Here is a 20,179-nt window from a genome sequence, read left to right as displayed (position 1 = left end):
TTCCTGCACTTGGGAGCCCTCCAGAGCTTACCCTTTGTACCTCTTCATTTGGCTGTTTATCTGTATTTTTTATAATATCCTTTATAATAAACTGGTAAAAGTAAGAAGCACAGATAGCAACCTAGGCTTGTGAATGGCATTCGAAGTGGGGACAGTCTTGTGGGGCCAAGCTCTTAACCTGTGGTGTCTGATGATATCTCTAGGTAGTAGGGTCAGAATTGAGTTAAATTATAAGACACCCAGTCAGTGTCTGCTGAGAATTGGAAAATTGCTCGGTATTGAAAAACACGCACCTGACCCGCCAATCAATCCCATTTGGCCATTTAGGCCAAAAGAGCTCATCATAAGGGTTCTCCCATCCTTCCTCAGTCATGGTTTGGCACAGTCCTTCTTGAAGATCTTTCTAGATGAATTTGGAACCTATCAAAGTTCCTGCAGTTCTGATGACATCATGGTTTCATCCCTTCATTTAATTATCTGCAGCCCATAAATGCTATTAACAATGAAAGCTAAATAATACTTTTTGCATTACTTCTTTTCAAATTTCTGATCCCTGTAGATCAATTTTCAGTTGATCTGATCAGAGGAAACCACGTTGACGCTCTCACGGGAAGAATGAAATGTCACCAGGAGCTCCCCAGCTGCCACCCCGTGAGGAGAATGAGTGCTGATCCACTGGCTGGCATCAAGGCATCAGCCTGGAAGGCTTGCATGGGTCTCCCTCATTCGAGGCTGTAATGAAAACAGACAGATTTTCTGACTTCAGTAAGCATTTGACATCCAAGCAACTTGACTGTAGTATTTTGAAGTGATTTCAGTCTCCCGGTTCGTATTTTATTATAGCTCAGCACGTGGCTTGGTTCTGACACAATTCTGTGTCCACCTCATCCAGATTTTCCCTGTAAATCCACCTATTTGCAACTTGCAAAATGATCAGATCCTGTCTTACTGTGTTCGGGCTACTATAACAAAAATATCATAAAAATATTCACTGACATTTATTTCTCACAGTCTGGAGGCTGGGAAATCCAAGATCAAGGTGCTGGCAGAGTGGGTGTCCAGTGAGTCCAATTCTTGGTTCATAAATGACTGCCTTCTTGCTCTGTCCTCACATGACAGAGAGCTGGATGGGGAAGCAGCAGTATTATGGACTGAATTGTTTCTCCCCAAAATTCATATGTTGAAGCCCTAAACCCTAGGGCCTCGGAATGTGACTGTTTCTGGAGATAAGGCCTTTAAAGAGGTAAGGAGATTAAGATGAGGACTTTACGGTGGGCCCTAATCCAATCTGACTGGTGTCCTTACAGGACACAGAGATTACGACACAGAGAGACACTAGGGTTGCACGTGCCCAAAGGAATGACCTTGTGAGGATGCAGTGAGCAGGAGGTTATCTCAGAACAAGGAGAGAAGACTCACAGGAGACAACCCTGCTGACACATTGATCTTGGACATCCACCCTCGAGAACTGTGAGAAAATACATTTCTGTGGTTTAAGCCACCCTCTCGTGGTACTTTGAGATGGTGGCCCTGGCACACTCATGCAGACGGTAATAAACAATTGTTAATAAAGCAGTTGAACAAGCAAAATAAGAGACTTCTTTCTGAGGCTACAGTGTGAACCAGAAATAGAATTGCCCAATGATTTTGCAGTCTCACCCTTGTTTGCAGGGTCTTTGGAGGGAAAGAGCATCCCCCCCTCCCCGAGAAACTGAAGTGGGCCGCTTCCTGATCTGGATTACTGACGATACCCAGGGGCCTAGTGGTGAATTACTGCCCATACGTCCTGGTTTTCACCAGCTGTAGATCAATTACTGTCCATTAATTCTTCTGACTTACCAATTCGACTCTGAAATGCGTCTTGGTTTATGTGAGAAGTTACATGTCATCATTTATAGGTAAAATTGGGGTACTGTGCCTCTCTACAAGAAATCTCTTTCAGGTGGGATCAGAAGACCAAGCAACAGTTTCCCAGGATGATTTGCTGAGGGAGAAAAGGAGTCAAATGTTAGTGGCTCTGTGGCAGGCTCATACCAAAAAACAAAGAAGCAAACAAGCAAGCATGCAAATAAAAAGCAAGATTTAACATATTATTATAGTCTTTGTACCACACACACCATCAGCCTAGAAACCCTCCACAGCCTCACATCTCTTCCTCCATATTCTTTCAGAGTTTCTAAAGGATTTTAGCTTTTGTGAGTTCTCCCATTAAGCCTGCTTTTTAAAGGAATTCACTTTTATGTAGTGCCATCTGCATAAATACATATGGGCCTAGGGAGGCGATCCCACAGTATAATAGACCTTCTCCCCTCCATTTCCTGCCTCTGCACAGAGTGAAGAAGGGTATTTCCCCTTTTCCCAAGTAAACTTGCCTTCTATCTCTCATTCTCTCTCTCTCTAATAAATAAATTTAAAAAATTAAAAAAAACAAACAAACAAAAAAGGGCGCCTGGGTGGCTCAGTTGGTTGAGCGACTGCCTTCGGCTCAGGTCATGATCCTGGAGTCCCCGGATCGAGTCCCACATCGGGCTCCCTGCTCGGCAGGGAGTCTGCTTCTCCCTCTGACCCTCTTCCCTCTCATGCTTTCTATCTCTCATTCTCTTTAATAAATAAATTTAAAAAATTAAAAAAAAAACAAGTAAACTTGCTGACAGGCAGAGCTAGATGCAAAATCAAATTTTAAAAGAACAGCTGTAAAGAGAGTAGTTCCTAAGCAGTGTTCTTAACACACACACACACAGAGTAATTATGTGAGGTGATAGATGCGTTAACTAACCTTAGTGTTGGTAATCATTCCGCAGTATAGACATGCATCAAATCATCACAGTGTTCACACCTCACACAATGTTATATGTCAATTATGTCACAATAAAGCTGGACAAATAAAAGAACAGTTCTAATGAGGAAATGGTCAGCAAGCAATAGTAGCTCAAGGAAAAATACAATCTTTATATGAAATAACAGGAATCTAGGGAAGTGGCTTCCTAGATGCTATTTTTATTTTCAGCATTTCAGGTTAACACAGATTGAGTTAATGATGTTTTTCTATAGCTCCCAGGCAACTCAGAAATGGCAGGGCTCAGACTAACAGAGAAGCACTTCCTGCAAATTTGGAAGGGATGAGAAGCCAGGCCTGCCTGGTGTTTGTGCTGCATCCCCAAGCTGCAGATATAGAGGAAAGGAGTGTTATATCAGGGATTTTTCTCTTGCACCCTAGGCACATGGCAATTTTCACAGGTCCCCTCCTTATCAGTTTCACCAGTTTGAATCAACTGCTTCAATTTCAGTGGCTAACAGGTTTTTGGGTTTTTTTTAATTGAAGTAACCCCAGAGGTTCAATGATGGAAAATGAGCCACATTAGAGTAGGGAATCATTCAAGAATCCTGAATTCCATTTTAACCCTGTTGTTTATGTTTTCCATGGGAGAGATAAAAAAATGTATAGGTTCAGAAAAAGGAAATTTCTGAAACCCTAAAGGGAATGTGTAAGATGTTTCCTGCTGTTAAAGGATCATTAAAGACCAAAAACTCCACTCAAAGGGAGGTCCACTTTTTGGACGACTGGTGATTGCTCTTTGTAGATGTCACATCAGCCTTTTTAAGTCAATAAAGATCAGTAGAGACATTTTGAAGTTCCTGCTTTACCTTCTTCTTTAGAAACAGTTTCTCAACGTAGGCCTCTTAGGGAAATATGTATTTTCTCAACATTACTTAATTATTCAAAAACCTGACTCATGAATGCGTCATGAGCTTTAACAAGTGGGGTGTGCGTCTGTGCGCATATGCATGCTCATGTGCATGTGTGTATATTTTCACATGCACCCTTTGGTCAACTGTCTAAGCTTTCTAGGTAATTGCATTGGGTCATAGCATTCAGACTATAAGCTCTAAGAGAACTACTACTAGATCTGTCAGTGTTGAACTCCATCACTACATGGTACTCAAAACATAAGCATAATGGAGGTGGTGAAAGGGTAGAGCACCTTACCTGAGAAAGGAAATAGAATTTTTTCATTATTCATACCATATTATAATCCATTCAAGCCAATTCACATTGTCATGTTTTGTTACTATATTCAAATATTATGCTGTTTATATTATAGAATTTTTTTACAAAGAAAGGCATTAAGGTAAATAATATAAATACTTTTAGGCTGATATGACCTATAAAAGCAGAAGTCATAAATGTTTAGTCTTCCTATCAAGCCCTTGGCCTCCAAACAGTATCTATTCCATTCCAAGTATATTGTGTACTGTGCTTTTACTGATTTTTTTATTATGACAAAAGCACATAACATAAAATTTACCATGTTAACTATTTTTAAGTGTACAGGTTAGTAGTGTTAAGTATATTTGCATTGATCTCCAGAACTTTTTCATATTACAGAACTGAAACTCTATATCCATTAAACAACTCCCCCTTTTCTCCTTTTCTTAGTTCCTGGTAATCACCATTCTTCTTTCTGTTTCTTTTTTTTGGTAAAGATTTTATTTATTTATTTGTCAGAGAGAGAGCGCGCACAAGCAGGGGGAGCGGCAGGCAGAGTGGGAGGGAGAAGCAGGCTCTCCACTGAGCAAGGAGCCCAATGCGGGGCTCCATCCCAGGACCCTGGGATCATGACCTGAGCTGAAGGCAGACGCTTAACTGATGGAGCCACCCAGGTGTTCCTCTTCTTTCTGTTTCTAAGAATTTGACTAAGAATTGATATATGTCATATGAGTAGAATAACGCAATATTTATTTTTTTGTTATTGGCTTCTTTCACTTAGCATAATGTCCTCAAATTTCATCCATATTGTAGCATGACAGGATTTCCTTCTTTTTTGAAGGCTGGATAATATCCCATTATATGTGTAAGTCATGTTTTCTTTATCCATTCATCTGTTGATGGACATTTGCCTTGCTTTCACTTCTTGGCTATTGTGAACAATGCTGCTATGAATATGGGTGTACAGATATCTCTTCAAGACCCTGCTTTCAATCTTTTTGGATATATATACCCAGAAGTGGGATTGCTGGTAGTTGTACTTTTATTTTTTAAAAAAAACACACCATACTGTTTTCCATAGTGGTTGAGCCTTTTTGAGGTCCCACCAGTAGTGCACAAGGGTTTCGATTTCTCCACATTCTCACCAACACTTACTAGTTTCTGTTTTTCTGATAGCTGTCCTAATAGATGTGAATCTTATTGATTTTTCTTTTTTTTTAAGATTTTATTTATTTATTTATTTATTTACAGGTGGGGGTCAGAGAGAGAGGGAGATAGAGATCGGAAGCAGACTCTGTGCTGAGTACAGAGCTTGACACAGGATCCATCCCATGAAGCTGAGATAATGACCTGAGCAAAAATCAAGACTCAGATGCTCAGCCAACTGAGCCACCCAGACACCCCAAATCTTACTGATTTTTAACTAACAGGCTACACAACTTTTATTAGGGTCTGTTTCCCTGTCCTCTAATGTTCACTATTGAAATAATTTATGTTTGTTCATTCATTCACTCAATCTTTGTTTAGCACCTACATTGTGCTAGGGATAAGGGGATATAAAGACTTTTTAAAAAGGCTTCTTGCATGCCATCAGAGAGCTAACAGTTTCATCGACAGACCTGTAAATACATAATCAGTACATTACATTTACATCACATAAGTGAGTGGTAAGTGTCAAAATACATTCAGGTAAAATGTGAGAGAGCACTAAGGAGGAAGTACTTAAGTACTGCCTGGGGAGAGAACCCCAAGGAGGTGATGGTTGAGCTGATTCTTAAAGCATAATGTTCTTAAGGCAGAGAAGGAGAAAGGGGAGGTCCAGGGTTTTGCATGTGTAAAGGTACAAAGGGATGGAAGAACGTTCAAGTTTAGGAAACCACAGGATATTTCTCATGGAGATGGTCAGAGCATAGAATGTGTAGTGGAATGTGATAAAGGCACAAAGGAGTGTGACAAAGCAAATAGCAGAGTTGATGCTAACATGTAGGCAAGAGCAAAATATGAAGGATTGGTATGCCATGTTCTAGAAGAAGGTGCTAATTCCTTAATGATCAGGGAAGTGAGATGGATGGGCCCGGGGAGAGGTGGAGAGGACGAGACTGATGATAAGGAGGGCAACTGGGAAATTTAAATTGTCCTGAATACAGGTTGAATGAAATAGGGATGTTAGTGTAGGCCAGATTAAAAAGATACTTAAGAGTTGAACGTGAACTCTGGTGAATGTGAACTTGGGAGGGGAATATGGGCTCTGATGAGTTGCTTGATGTGGCGCATAAGGGAAGGGAAGGCATCTGGGAATACTCAGTTCTGATTTGGGAAACTGTGTGGATGTGATGGCGTTAACTGAAATGAGACAAAAGGGTGGGAGCAAGCAGGCTGTTGGTGCTATTGAGGTAGGGGCACTAGGAGGTCAAGGACATACAGAGAGATATTTATACGGGTAGCTAGACATGAGCCTGGAGCTCCAGAATGAGGTCTGAGCCAGAACAACATAGATCTGGAAGTCACCACAGATAATTAGTGAAGCCCACAGGAGGGGATGACATCACTCAGCAGACCACAGAGCATAGGGGGAGAAGACTGAGGGTATAACTCAAGGAAGCCCAGCATTGACAGGATGAGAGAGACATGCGGAAAGGCCAGAAGAGCCAGAAGGAAAGAGTTCTCAGGTTGGCCAGAGAAGTGAGACATTGACTGAAAATTGTCCAGTGAATTTGGCAACCAGATTATTGTCACCGGGGTGAGAGCATTCTCAGTGGATTAAAGGCCGTAGGAGTCAGATTGCCATGCGAGGGAGGTGAGGAGCTGAAAACCATCAATGTGGAAAGCTCGTCAGGGTTTTTGTCAAAAGGGGAGGAAAAGGGTGGGAGCGTAACTGGAGAGTTGAAAGAAAGTTTTTACTTTTTAGTTTTTTTTGTTTGTTTTTTTCGGAGATGAGTATGTTTTTAGGCTGGAAATAAAAATTGGAAATAGAAGAGAAGAGGGAGAAATTGATTAAACAGAATCCTGAAGTAAAAAACTTGCAGGGCTTAAAAGTCCAAGTGGAGACATTAGCCCTGGGCAAGAGGAGGTAAGGACAGCTGTTCTGGGCACACAGCTCTCCTGTATAAGGGGAAATCATTCCTTCTCATACTTCATAGCAAGTCTCTTAGTACTCAGCCAAGAATGAAAATCGATCAACACCTTTCTCCATTACTAAAACAACAGAAATACAAATCCTACTATCTATATTTCTAATCCTGAGTCATTTGAACGCCAATGAAATATTTTGTAAAAAAATCACCAAAAACAATAGATGGACTCTCCTAGATATTGCTTCTTATGATTTCCCAGTAAAACAGGAATCCTGAGTTTGTCGATGACAGGGTTGCTAAGCGACCATGTCACTATCTAACATTATCTACCAAAATGGCCTGACACACAAAATAACCTTATTCTAAGGGCAAACTTAACTTCATACTTCATTTTGCTCTCCCCTTCTCCCCCATAAATTTGGCGGTCTTTATGAAAGGGAAAATTTGCCATCAAACGCAGGGATAATTGTTTCCTTAACAGTGAAATTCATTTTAAGGCGTTTAGCCCACAGTGCAAAAATAGTACCTGTGTGCATTCCAGAACAGAAGCCGGGGAAATGCTTGAGTTGTTAGAGTGATTTCATTTAGAAACATTCCCACCCATTGTACATTTGCATCACGTCTGTTGCTGGAGAAAAATAGAAAAGATTTGCCTTAAAGAATTATTGATAGAATTTAAGTGTGAACATTTTTTATGAGCTTCAAGGGACTATTTTCTTGAGCACGGAACACAAGAGGGTGATAGAGAAATACAATATTTATTATTTATGTTTATATTTATTATTAAAATTCTTGATGATAATGCGCTTTGTGTAACACTTTGAGATTTATAACATTTAACGCTTACCAACTGCCATTTTCTTGGAGAGTAGTATTTCTAGGATGGATTTTGATGACTGGAGAGTGGAAAGGAAGTTAATATTGGTTAGGTACCCACTGGAGCCTGGGAGACTTGCATACATATTCTCATTTATTTCCCAAACTGTGAAACAGTTATTATCCTTAGCCATTCAATACATCTACCTTTATTAATTTAGGGAGAGAGAGAAACCTACTGGAGTAACTCCCATGTGCATGTGCTAGACCCAAAACAGTGTCCTATCTTTTCTCCATGTTTTCTGGTAGGGCATCCCTTCAACTCTGGAAGACTAAGGAATCTCTACTACTTGAACCCTGCCATTACTCATCATTCCTTATAACTCATCAGGTAATGTCTAATATAGAACTGTGTTCTTATTAAGCTCTTTCTCCTACCTGGATTGCCTTTTTACTCCCCTTTTAATGCTCCTATTCTTTCCTTATCTTTGAAGCCCAGCTAACATTCCATTTTTTCATCGTTCCCCAGCAGTCCTAGAATTCCTTAATTGACTGGTGTGCTGAGCTCTAAAACCCTCATCAAGACCGGGAACAAATCAAGCCTATCTTAGCAAATGACAACACATTCTGGAACCGTGGTGGGTCCATGGATGATATATTAAGTCTTTCTATCAACACTTGATGTGCTGGGACTGGAAAACATCATATGAATAGAAGGCCTTCAAATCTGCTAAACCAGGTAAATAACGTATACAGTATATTCATTAAGACAAAGAGGATGATATGACTCCTAGATCCTGTCTACAAAGCCAATGAAGACGAAACTGATGAGTGGACATTTCATGAAGTGAAATCTAAAGCTGACATTTTCCTTCTCTGGCCTAGCAGATTGGAACTCTTGGTAAGAGCACAAAACTCTGGTTACCGCTGCTAAATTAATTAGATAAAGAGACCACTGGACTGACGTGGCTCTCATGTCTTGGCAGCCTATGTAAGCGAACCCAAATCCAAGCCTGTAAATGCCTGAGGGTTACAAAATCAAAACCCAAGGACAACCAATCACAAACAGCCACCTAGGCTTTAAGCTATAGCCAAACAACAACTTCCTTCCTCTGTTTTCACCTTTTCTTTATTGAAAGTCTCTCCCGATCTCCCGTCCAAGGAGCACACCTAACCATTTCCAGTTTGGCACTGCAGGATTCCAACAGATTTTTGTTCAAATACACTCTTTTTTTTTTTTTTTTTTTAACACGTCTCAGTTTATCTTTTAACACCGCTCTAGGAGAACTATGGAATGAATGAAAAGGAAGGAGACCTTTGGGCCCTCTGCTGGAAAAGTAGAATCAAGTCTCAAATAATGCCTTTTTAATTGTATCCTCTAGTATTATAGATGTAGGACAGTACTGTATCATACCTCTGTGAATGTAAAATATCTTGTACCTGCTTTATGATACGTAATAGTGACCGTGCTTTATCAGAGCTGTTTTTAATGACGTTATTCTAGAATGTTTTCTTTCCAGATGATGATTGAGAAGCTAATAAAAAAATGGTGCCAGGTGCCACAACAGTAACAGAAAAAAAAAAAAAAAGAAAAGGAAGGAGAAATTTGGTGAATAGTACCTTGGTTAAATATCAGGATCCTCATTTATTGGTGACTGGCCTTCTGTTTCCTACAAGAGATATCTCATTGCAAAATAGACTCTCATTTGTCTCCTCAACTTGTTTGCAATGGCCTCTTCAATATCTTTTTGTCTCTAATGCAGCGCAAGAATCACTTACCAGGCATTTCAGGTTGTTGACAATGAATGTGCAATCTATTCCTTCTAGGTAAGGGTTCATAATTCTAATCCACAAAGTTTCCTTCTTTCAAGATATAGGGCAAGAAAGAGGGTTTGGAACATTAACTAGCATTCATCTAGAGGTGAATAACTGGCTTCTCAAAGGTTGTGTCTGTGCATGTGTGTGCGCACACGCACTTCTGGTATATTTTGAATTGGCATCAGATCATGTTCCCCCATCCACTCTTTGTCTAAGTAAAGGCTGCATATGTCTGAGGTAAAGTTTGAGCAAGTCATATTTCCATCCACCATGATATAGAGTGGTCTTAAAAAAATGCATCTCACTGGAATTTCCTTCTAAATGAATATTCCAAAATAGGCATCATGCAAAATTAAGAAAAATTTTGATTTGAGTATAGTACAATTGATTTCACTACAGCTTCAAGAGACTTGGAAAATAAAACTTTATACTTGGCAAACTTGGCCATAAACATGCACTAAAAGAGTCCATTCTTCTCATCTCTTACACCTTCCAATCAAAAAGGTCAATGCCTTTATGACCTACAGATCTGTTTGTTTGCCTCCATTACAGACTGAGATGTTCATAAAATTTAATGTATTCACGTGGATCCACTGGCTAATAAAAAGGCATGGGTTTGCCGACTTTGCTACCCTGTTTATGCACAAAAATGATCCTAAACTGAGAGGTGTTTTATGTTCCTTTACTCCCCTCTGCTGGTAAATTCTAATATAGCACTTTTAAAAAAAAGATGGCAAGTTTTTAATATAGGAGAAAATAATGTTGAAAATCACAAAAATGTATTCAATCTTTTCCTAGAAGGCAATTCTTTCAGTTTGCAATATTGACCTTATTTTCTACAACAAATCTGGTCTCATAATTTGGTCTATATAATGTGTTTCTAGTGTCCAGATACTTTTATCCCCACTTATATTTGATGAATGGTTAAGAGAATGGAGCCATGTGGAATAGGAAGAGTGAATTTGGCCACAAAAAAAAGAATTCATTTACAAATTGAACTAGCACCACACCACACCTTCTTTATATTGATTCATTTACATTACAGAGCTTTCTCCCATACACATGTCCCTTGTCCTACAATACCATGAAATAGGTATGTACATTCTAAAATATAGTACCTACTCTTCCTAAAAAGCAAAAAAGATCACTGAGGTCAGCCTCAGGTAAAATTTTGAAACAGATTCATGTATTTGACACCTCCAACTGTTCCCTTTTTGCCATTTCCTCCATAAACCCCTCTGTCTCCTCCCCGGGTGATCCATGGTCTAATGCTATCAAGATTGCCCTTTAGAAAATAAAGTATCTGGGGGCACCTGGGTGGCTCAGTCAGTTAAGTATCCAATTCTTGATTTGGGCTCAGGTCGTGATCTAGCGGTGTGAGATTGAGCCTCTCCTTGGGCTCTGTGCTGAGTGTGGAGCCTGCTTAAGATTCTCTCTTTCCCTCTCCCTCTGCCCTTCCACCCCTCTTTCTTCTCTAAAAAAAAAAAGAAAAGAAAGGAAAGAAAATAAAGTATCTGAAAGATTTATTCACAGGAAGTGTCTCATCTCTCTGGATAATTTGCATTTTAAAAGAAAACCAGAACTAAAGTAACCAGCCCCTCACAGGAAATTACAGAGATTAGAGAGACATGTTTAGAAAGACAGGTTTTTAGTTGCCACTCAAATCAAAAGGTGGTGGCTTTTGAGTCAAGGCTGCTCCCAAGCTTGCGGTGTCCCCCACAGGGAAGTTGTTGCAATCAGTTTTGTGTGTGTGTTATACTGGGCATGGATTTTGGAGCCACGCAGATCCAGATTGGAATCTCAGCTCTGCCAATTAACAGTTTAGGGTTTTGTACAATTTTCTTAACCTCTCTCAGCCTCAGCTTTCTCATCTGTAAAATAGGGATAATCCCTACTCCCATAGGGCTACTGTGAGGAGTAATGTCTGGCATGTTGTATATAATCAATGCTGGTTCCCTCTGCCTCATTCCTTGATGGTGCCTCTCACATGGCAGAATAATCCGAGTTTTTCGAAGGGTTACACACTAACACCTGATAACTTCAGTGATAAGGTTGTGCAGCTGAATAAGCTCTTTCCTAGGTAACAGAAAACATTTCCTAGAACTATTTCTAAATCAGGTCCCATTCGCTGCTTCATCCAGAATTCCTTTAGGTAGTAAGGACTCTCTTCTGGATGTGAAATATCCACGTAGCTTCGTGTTTCTGTCCACTGTCTTCCTGGGCTGTGAAGCCACTATCTTTAGTTAACAACCACTTCTGCTTGGTGTGGTGCAGAGGAACAGAATCTGTGGAGAGCTGTCCCTGCTGCATGGCCAATGGAAGGACAGGTCATGCATTTGAGCCAGTCAACATCTCATGGACCCTGGGGGTCGGGTGCCCAATATGCTTGAGAAACCATCAGCACTCCCTTCACCATCAGCCTGGTCTCAAATGTGTGAGGATGTCTCATGAGCTGGTTCTATGATCACCCATCTTTTTTTCTCTCCTTTCTCTTCAAGGAAGGTGCCAAAGCAATAACTACTCCCCAAAACATTGAGTTCCATATAGACAGACTTCTATGAACACAGAAGGCAGTTCAATGAATTTAAGGCTGCTAGCAGGGGTTAAGTGAAGCCACCCTTGTTTTAATTTCGGCCATAAAAATGTAGTAAGGTAGTACATTCTGCTCATCCATAAATTCTAATCAGAAGTCTAGGCATTAAGATTTTAATGCCTCATATATTCTGTGCATTATAGTGATGATGTACTTTATTGCCATGACCTTTTCAATATTCTGTAATTTGCTTGACTGAGCCAGGAGCTCTCCTCTGTTTACAGCATTATTGACCTCCTTAAGAGATACACAAGATAAATAGATAAACACACTAAACTCTTCAAGGGAAACTTGCCAGGGCGGGATGTGGAAGGATCCCACACCATCCCTGTGAATCTAGCAGGGAAATGGGGATGCTATCCTTTTCTCTTATAGTAAGCATTTGGAAGTAAAGTTCAGCAGGGACAGTCTTTGTTTCTGAGAAGCCCGGGAAAAAGGATCCCATTTGAAAGATGCTGGAGAAGAGTTCCACACACAGTGTAAAGACTTCCTCTCACCTTTTAGCATTTCATCCAGTTGTCAGAACTCCCTGACGGCTGAGACTTTTTTTTTTTTAAGATCTTATTTATTTATTTATTTTGAGAGAGAGAGAGAACGGCAAGCATGGGAGAGAAAGCACAATCACAGGGGAGGGGCAGAGGGAGAAGCAGACTCTTCTCTGAGCAGAGAGCCCAACGTGGGACTCGATCCTAGGACCCTGGGATCATAACGCCAGCTGAAGGCAGATGCTTAACTGACTGAGCCACCCAGGCACCCAGGGCTGAGACTTCTGACTTTGTGCCAGCTATAAGTACCTGTAATCATAATAGTTCATATTTACTGAGGTCTTCAGTGTGTCAGGCAAAATGCTAAAATTTCTAGAGTCTTGTTATTCTCATAACAACTTTCTGAGGTAGATACTTTAATAATTTCCATTTTGCAGATGAGGAATTTGGAGGTCAGACAAGTTAGATAACTTTCCTATAATTAAGTGGTAGAGCTGGAATTCAAACCTTGGTCATCTGACTTCACTCCCCTTGGGGACCATAAACATTCACCCCTCAGCTTTCCCGCTGCAGGAAACATAGTTGGTGGATAGTCCCAGCTGCTGGCCCTCTGGATCCACCACGGTATTTGCACTATGGGCCACTCCCAGCCAATGACTTAGGGTTACAAGTGCTAACCCATTCCTATGGGGTATTGGATTCCTCTAACATGTGACTTTACGTGAGGAACACCCCAGCAGCCTGGCCAAAATTTCTTAGAACTGCTCTGTAGTCGGAGATTCTTCCCACCCAAACTCCCTTCCCTCTCCCTGTAGATGTGAGACCTGCATCATGATGTAAGGCTATCCCCTCACTCCTGCTTCCTCTTTTATCCTTCACAAGCTTTGCCCCCAATAGATCTCTTGCACATCTAATCATGTCTTTGTGTCTCTTTCTGGAGGGCCAAAAAAACACACTACCCCCTGCCTTATTCTGACATAAACCTAGCCTTATCTGCTCACTCCAAGGGTCATGCAAGCATTGTCAGTCACATTTTATTTTATTTTTTTAAAGATATCAGTCACATTTTAGATCTATGGAATGTCTGTCTTTGAAAGACCTTTGATGATTTCAAAGTATTACTTCCCTCATTCTATATTCTTTAATAAAAAAATATACATGATCTACAATTATGGTGAAATTTCTTAGATCTGAGGGACCACAAAAACATTTGGCTAAAGCTTGGAGACACAGTGTGAGTGCAGAGATAGGTAAGTGAGAAGAGCACTGAAGGGTGCTCTCAAGGGGTTTATCTGAACATGGTGCAGAGTGCACCAAGGCTAATTCCCCCAAAACCAGCCACCCCCCAGGCACTTTGAAATGACAGAAAAAAAAATCAGCAAATACTGGGATATGCAGCTTAATTGCCTCCTCTTGTTGGAAAGTCCCAATACACAATGGTGTGTTAAAGACCCCTAGAGATTCCCACGGCAAAGAAACTGGCTTCAATCCCCACATTCATTTGATAAGTGATCTGCTTTTTAACATTCCACAGAACTAGGGATCTGGTCTATGTATGTGTATAGGTTCCCCTGCCTTCCTCTCATCCCAAATCTAGTCTTAATTTTCATCCTCAAGGTGTTTTCTTGCTTTTGTGTGTTAGTTTGTTTACTCTACTCTATAAGAGTGGCAGCTGAAAGATTTTCTTACTAAGAGGAATTCCTCATCCATCCATTCATCCATCTGTCCATCCATCCAAAAAGCATTCACTGAGAACTTCAAAGTTGTGGGCTACACTTTGTGGGAAGTAAACATGAACCTGGCCCCTGACTTCTTGAGAGACTTAGATCTAGAGAAGGAAAGGTAAGGCATGCAAATAGATTATTCAACAGGAGCTCCTCCTGACAAGGGCTCTAGGGTTGCTCCTTGGGACTAACAAGAAACGTTTTGTGAGAAAAGTCATCTTTGTGCTGGCCTTCAAGGTTCATCTTCCCTCATATGGATTATAACTCCTAACCAACTGAGCCACCCAGGCGCCCCTAGGGAGAAGCAGGCTTCCTGCAGAACAGGAAGCCCAATGCGGGGCTCGATCCCAGGACACTGGGATCATGACCTGAGCTGAAGGCTCCAATTAATTTTCAAAATGGAAATAACTTTTCATGATTATAAAGTAACACGTGTATATTAGTTTCCTAGGGCTACCATAACAAAGTATCACAAAACGAGTGGCTTTAAACAACAGAGATTTATTCTCTCACAATTCTGGGTACTACAAGTCTGGAATCAAGGTGTTGATTTCACCTTACCTCTTCCTAGCTTCTGGTGGGAGGCATCAAGCATCTTTTGGTGATTCCTTTTTTTTTTTTTAATATTTTATTTATTTGAGAGAAAGAGCACAAGCAAGGGGAGCTGCAGAGGGAGAGGGAGAAGCAGGATCCCTGCTCAGGGAGCCCAATATGGGACTTGATCCCAGGACCCAGGATCATGACCTGAGCCGAAGGCAAATGCTTAACCAACTGAGCCACCCAGGTGCCCAAATCCTTGGTGGTTCTTAGACAAAACACTCCAATCTCTTTCTCCACCATCACATGGCATTCTCACCTCACATGGCTGTGTCTTCTCTTCTTATGAGGATACTAACTTATGTTGAATTAAGGATCCACGCTATTCTAGTATGGTCTCATCTTAACTAAGTGTGTATGTCAATAAGGTCACATTTTGAAAAGCTGAGGGTTGGGACTTCAATATATCTTTAGGGGGGACAGAATTCAACCTCATATACTCATCATTAAAAAATTCAGATGATAACAGCAGAAAAGCACAAAGAAGGATGCAAAAGTCACTGCAATGATACCACTGAGAAATAAGCACTTAATAATTTTCCATTTTTCTTTGCAAACACATGTATAAAGAACAATTATATTATATATACAATTTTGTGACTTGCTTTTTCTCAAATTATATCCTGAATACTTCCAAATCGGTAAATATATATGACCCAGGTAACTGGTACACAATAATTTATCTAATCAAATCTACACTGTGATTGAAAGCACAATCATAAACTGCCCATTGTTTAGCTTCATAAAAGACCAAAAACTTCCTAAGGCTTTATATTCTTAGTTTTTATTTAGTCATTTTGGTGTATCTATCATTATCCTTTTCCATCTCATTTTTCCTATACCTTAAAAAAAAATTTAAAAAAGCATTCATATTTCTTGCTCCAGAACAGTTATATAGTCTTGGAAAGCTATTATTCTGTTTGACATTTTCTGTCAGTCATTTCAGAGTTGGGCTATGAGTCGTCAGTGGCTAACCCTCTTGCAAGTAGGGGAGCAAGGACCTCAGCTCTACAGGGGAATCTAGGTGAAGCACCAGTGTCCACTATCCTGGTGAGAGCTCCAGTGACCTGAGGAAATCATTGTTATTATTTTCCACCTAGGTCAAGTCCAAATTTAAGACAGATGTTTCCTCAAATGGTTCTGTTTTATTAATAACTGAGTCATGTGCCTGTGCCATGTGTCAGGCCTCAGAGGCAGTGATTTCAAGGACAACCATTTTGGCTTTACAGAGAAAAGCTCTGCATCTGATTTGAGAAGCTATACAAGTCACCTTTTTCGAAGCAAGGATATAGGAAGAAGTTTCAGGGAGGCAGTTTAACAGACATTTGATTGACTTCACAGAAAAGAGAGCTAAATGGGGTACTGGATAAAGAAAATGGTGTGTGCCACTAACTAAAACCAAAGTCTAATGTTTCAATAAAGATGATATCCCTTGAGCCAGTCAATGTACAGATTTTCTTCAACTTACAATGAGGTTACATTAGAATAAACTCATCAGTTAAAAATATTAAGTCAAAAATGCATTTAATACACCTAACCTACCGAACATCATAGCTTAGCCTACCTTAAGCATGCCCAGAGCCCTTATGTTAGCCTATGGTTGGGCAAAATCATTGAACACGAAGCCCATTTTATAATAAAGTGTTAAATATCTCATGTAATTTATTGAATATTGTCCTGAAAGTGAAAAACAGAATGGTTGTATGAGTACAGAATGGTAGTAGGTGTATGGGTTGTTTACGCTCGTCACGGTGTGGCTGATGGCTGCAGCTTGCTACCACTGCCCAGCATCAGGAGAGAATATCTCCCTGCGTAGTGCTAGCCCCAGGAGAGATCAAAATTCAAAATTCGAAGAATGATTTCTATCAAATGCATATGCCTTTCATATCATCATAAAATAAAAAAATTTAAGTTGAACAGTCGTAAGTTGGGGACCATCTGTACTCTATGGGGCTTTCAGCAGTAGTGTTTTGCTTCTTTTGGAGGTAGGTGTGGGAGTTTGCTGAAGTAAGATAAAATAAAAATTTCTACGGTTGGGTAGCCATATGGAAAAAGAGTAAATTCCATTCTTTATTCTACACTGGATAAATCCCAAATGGATTAGAGATATCAATACTTTTTTTAAAAAAAGAAAACCATACCAGTACCAAAAAATTAAAATGAGTGAAATCCTTTATAACCTGAGAGTTGGGTAAACATTTCTACCTATGACTCAGAACATGGAGCATTAAGGGAAGAGAATGATTACAGTTTAAACAAAAATGCAAAGCAAAAAGGTCAATAAAAGCCATTAGAAGAGTTCAACGTATTTCACATTGGGCTAATATGTAAAATGTTTCTAAAATTTTTTAGAGATCATCCCATAGAAAATAGGCCTTGCTCTCCCTCTATTGGTTACAATTTTTATTAGATTTTGGTTTACCTATTATATTTACTTTGAAAATATAAACAAGTGTCTATTTGTGTATGTATTTCTAAGCCCCCCCAACATACACAAAAAGTAGCATACTAGACACCTTCTTTGGGGCCTAGCTTGTTCCACTTCATTTCATAGCTGTGTATCTCCCACATTCCTTAAGACTCATCATACTTCATTATATGCACATGTCATTTGAAAAGATGCTCCACCTCACTTATAAGAAGATAAATGCAAAACTTTAATCAGATACCATTTGCCACCCATCAAATTAGCAAAAATCCACTCTGTGGAGGGGCTGTGGGGAAACAGGGGCTCTCTTACATTGCAAGTGTGAATACAAAACCATGCAACCCCTACGAAGGTGAATTTGGCAATATTAAACAAAATAACATGTTCTTTTGCCTAGCAATCCCATTTGCAGGACTCTATGCTAATGAGCCATTAGCAAAAGCATGTTGTATCATGCACAGGGAACGTTTTGTAATAGCAAAAGACTGGAAATATCCCATGTAGCAATCCATAGAGGCCTGGTTGAATAAACATCTACATATAACCAAAGAGAAGAATTACATCCAGTTCATTTAAAACACAGTACTTTGGGGGTGCCTGGGTGGCTTAGTCATTAAGCGTCTGCCTTTGGCTCAGGTATGATCCCAGGTCCTGGGATCGAGTCCCACATTGGGCTCCCTGCTCTGCAGGAAGCCTGCTTCTCCCTCTCCCGCTCCCCCCTGCTCTCGCTGTCTCTCTCTCTCTCTCTCTCTGTCAAATAAATAAATAAAATCTTAAAACAAAACAAAACAAAAAACAAGGTACTTTGTTAGTACATCCCTAATGGGACACAGCATGAGGACAAAAAGAAACACACTAAACTTCACTCAGCAATCTTATTTAGCATATTGTTAGTATTACTCAGTTTTATATATATGTATATGTGTATTTACATATACATGGATAAGGCACATAAGTAATTATATTAACATCATTAAGCACCAATAATTTCATCTTAAAAGGAAGGAGACAAAAGATACAAAATCAACGGGCCCAGCTTTGAAAAAAGGATTATGACACAGAAAAGGCACTTAATGTTCAAGAGCAGTGTCACGTCTTTAAGAAAAGGAAATCTAAAAGCCAAACAATGTGAAATTTGGGGGAGGGAGGAGGCTAAAGACAACATAAGTAATTTTTTTAACGTTAAGTAATTTTTAAAAGTTATTTCTGAAGCAAAAAGAAACGAGTAGGAGTGGGTTCAGTTTAGTCTCTGATGCACTGGTTCCTGTTAAAAATCGATGGCTTTTCTGCAGTGCTTTTGTCTCCTGAATACTGGTCCCATTCCACCATCCCACCTTCACTTTTTACCAATTTCTACTGATTCTTCAGATTAATCATTGGTATGTTGACTCTCCGCGCATCAAGGACCTTTTATTATATCCTATCATAGAATAGTATTCCCTGCCTTCCTATACTTCTCTCAGTTGATAATTATGCCCCCCCATTAATATAATTGTTTAATATTCTCCTCCCCTCCTCCCCCAATCTGTCTGGCTTTGTTCTTCATCTTATGCCATTTTGCATAGTAGGCGCTCAATAAATAGTTGTTACAATACAGCAAAACGCTTCACTTCCATTTTGCTCCCGTTTCTTCAGAGAATCTTCTTTAGATTGGCAAAGGTAGAATATCTAAGGACTGAACTCCAAAGGGGGCAAAATGATTCTAAGAAAACGTTCCCTATTTAAATTCGTTCATTTGGCAAATACTGCTAGGCGATAGGAACAGTGGAGAAGGCAGGTAAAGTTCTGTCGCTACTCTCACCGTCTACATGCGAATGAGGCGGAGTGATAGTAAATGTTCGCTCTGTTGCCTGTATTTAAATTGAGTCCAAGTCTCCTGCCCTAAATGAGTTACATCCCAGAAAAAAAGAGAACATCCTGACGGGACTACTGCTGTTTGAGAATGGAAAAGCAGCCCAGGCACAAGCGTTAGGGATGTTCCGTTCTGTTCATCAACAGGATCACCAACAATTTAGCAACCGTGTGGGCATGGAGCCAAGCTCCCGACTCCAAATCCCAGTAAGTGCAGCTTCTGCAGCTGTCGCCTCCCGCGGACTTCGCAGTCCTCCCGCACTCAAGTCTCCCATGACAGGTCTTCTTTGGATATTTAACTCCCTATGCGCTAAGATTTGAGCGTCACTATCAGTTCCCCAAATACGGACCGGTTTCTATAGCCGAAGTAACCTCCAAAAATCCTGCTTTAGGGCTACCAAAATCAGCGTTTATGAACCCTGACTCATGTTGTCTCACCTCGGGTTCCGTAGAACCGGTTTCTCCGTTAGGGGGCCTTCAGCCTCCACCAAGTGCTGAAAAATGAGAATGGGGTGTCTATTACATTTCCCCGAACGTATTGTCTCAGTTGAAGGCCAGGTGTATTAAAATACTCTCTAAGAAGTATTTTCCTCCAAAAATATGGCTATGAAGGAGCAAGTGGAATTAACCTTTTTTTTTTATTTCTTAGTTTTGCCCACCACGCCCTTCGTGAGCGCCCCCTTTGCCCTGGTCTCACTAGACAGGCAGCTCCTGGCCACTCTTTGAGGTCCTGATTTTGAAAAGACAAGCGGGCCAATCAGAGCGCGGAGCGCTGTTTGGCGCTGCCATTTGAGCCTGGGCTGGA

General features: G+C 40.3%; 1 long non-coding RNA gene across 1 annotated transcript; it reads right to left on the bottom strand.

Moving 5' to 3' along the window:
- Positions 1–552: 552 nt before the first annotated feature.
- Positions 553–19,851, bottom strand: LOC141369979 (uncharacterized). The gene is made up of 4 exons (XR_012373587.1): positions 19,813–19,851; positions 2,777–2,874; positions 1,840–1,984; positions 553–732 (listed from the first exon to the last, which is right to left on the bottom strand). It is a non-coding gene; the product is annotated as an uncharacterized lncRNA (long non-coding RNA).
- Positions 19,852–20,179: the final 328 nt, after the last annotated feature.

This window comes from Callorhinus ursinus, unplaced genomic scaffold, assembly GCF_003265705.2.
Source record: "Callorhinus ursinus isolate GAN/ISIS: 27379988/994484 unplaced genomic scaffold, GSC_fseal_2.0 scaffold25, whole genome shotgun sequence".
NCBI classification, from domain to species: domain Eukaryota; kingdom Metazoa; phylum Chordata; class Mammalia; order Carnivora; family Otariidae; genus Callorhinus; species Callorhinus ursinus.
This window is presented reverse-complemented; position numbering and strand designations above follow the sequence as displayed.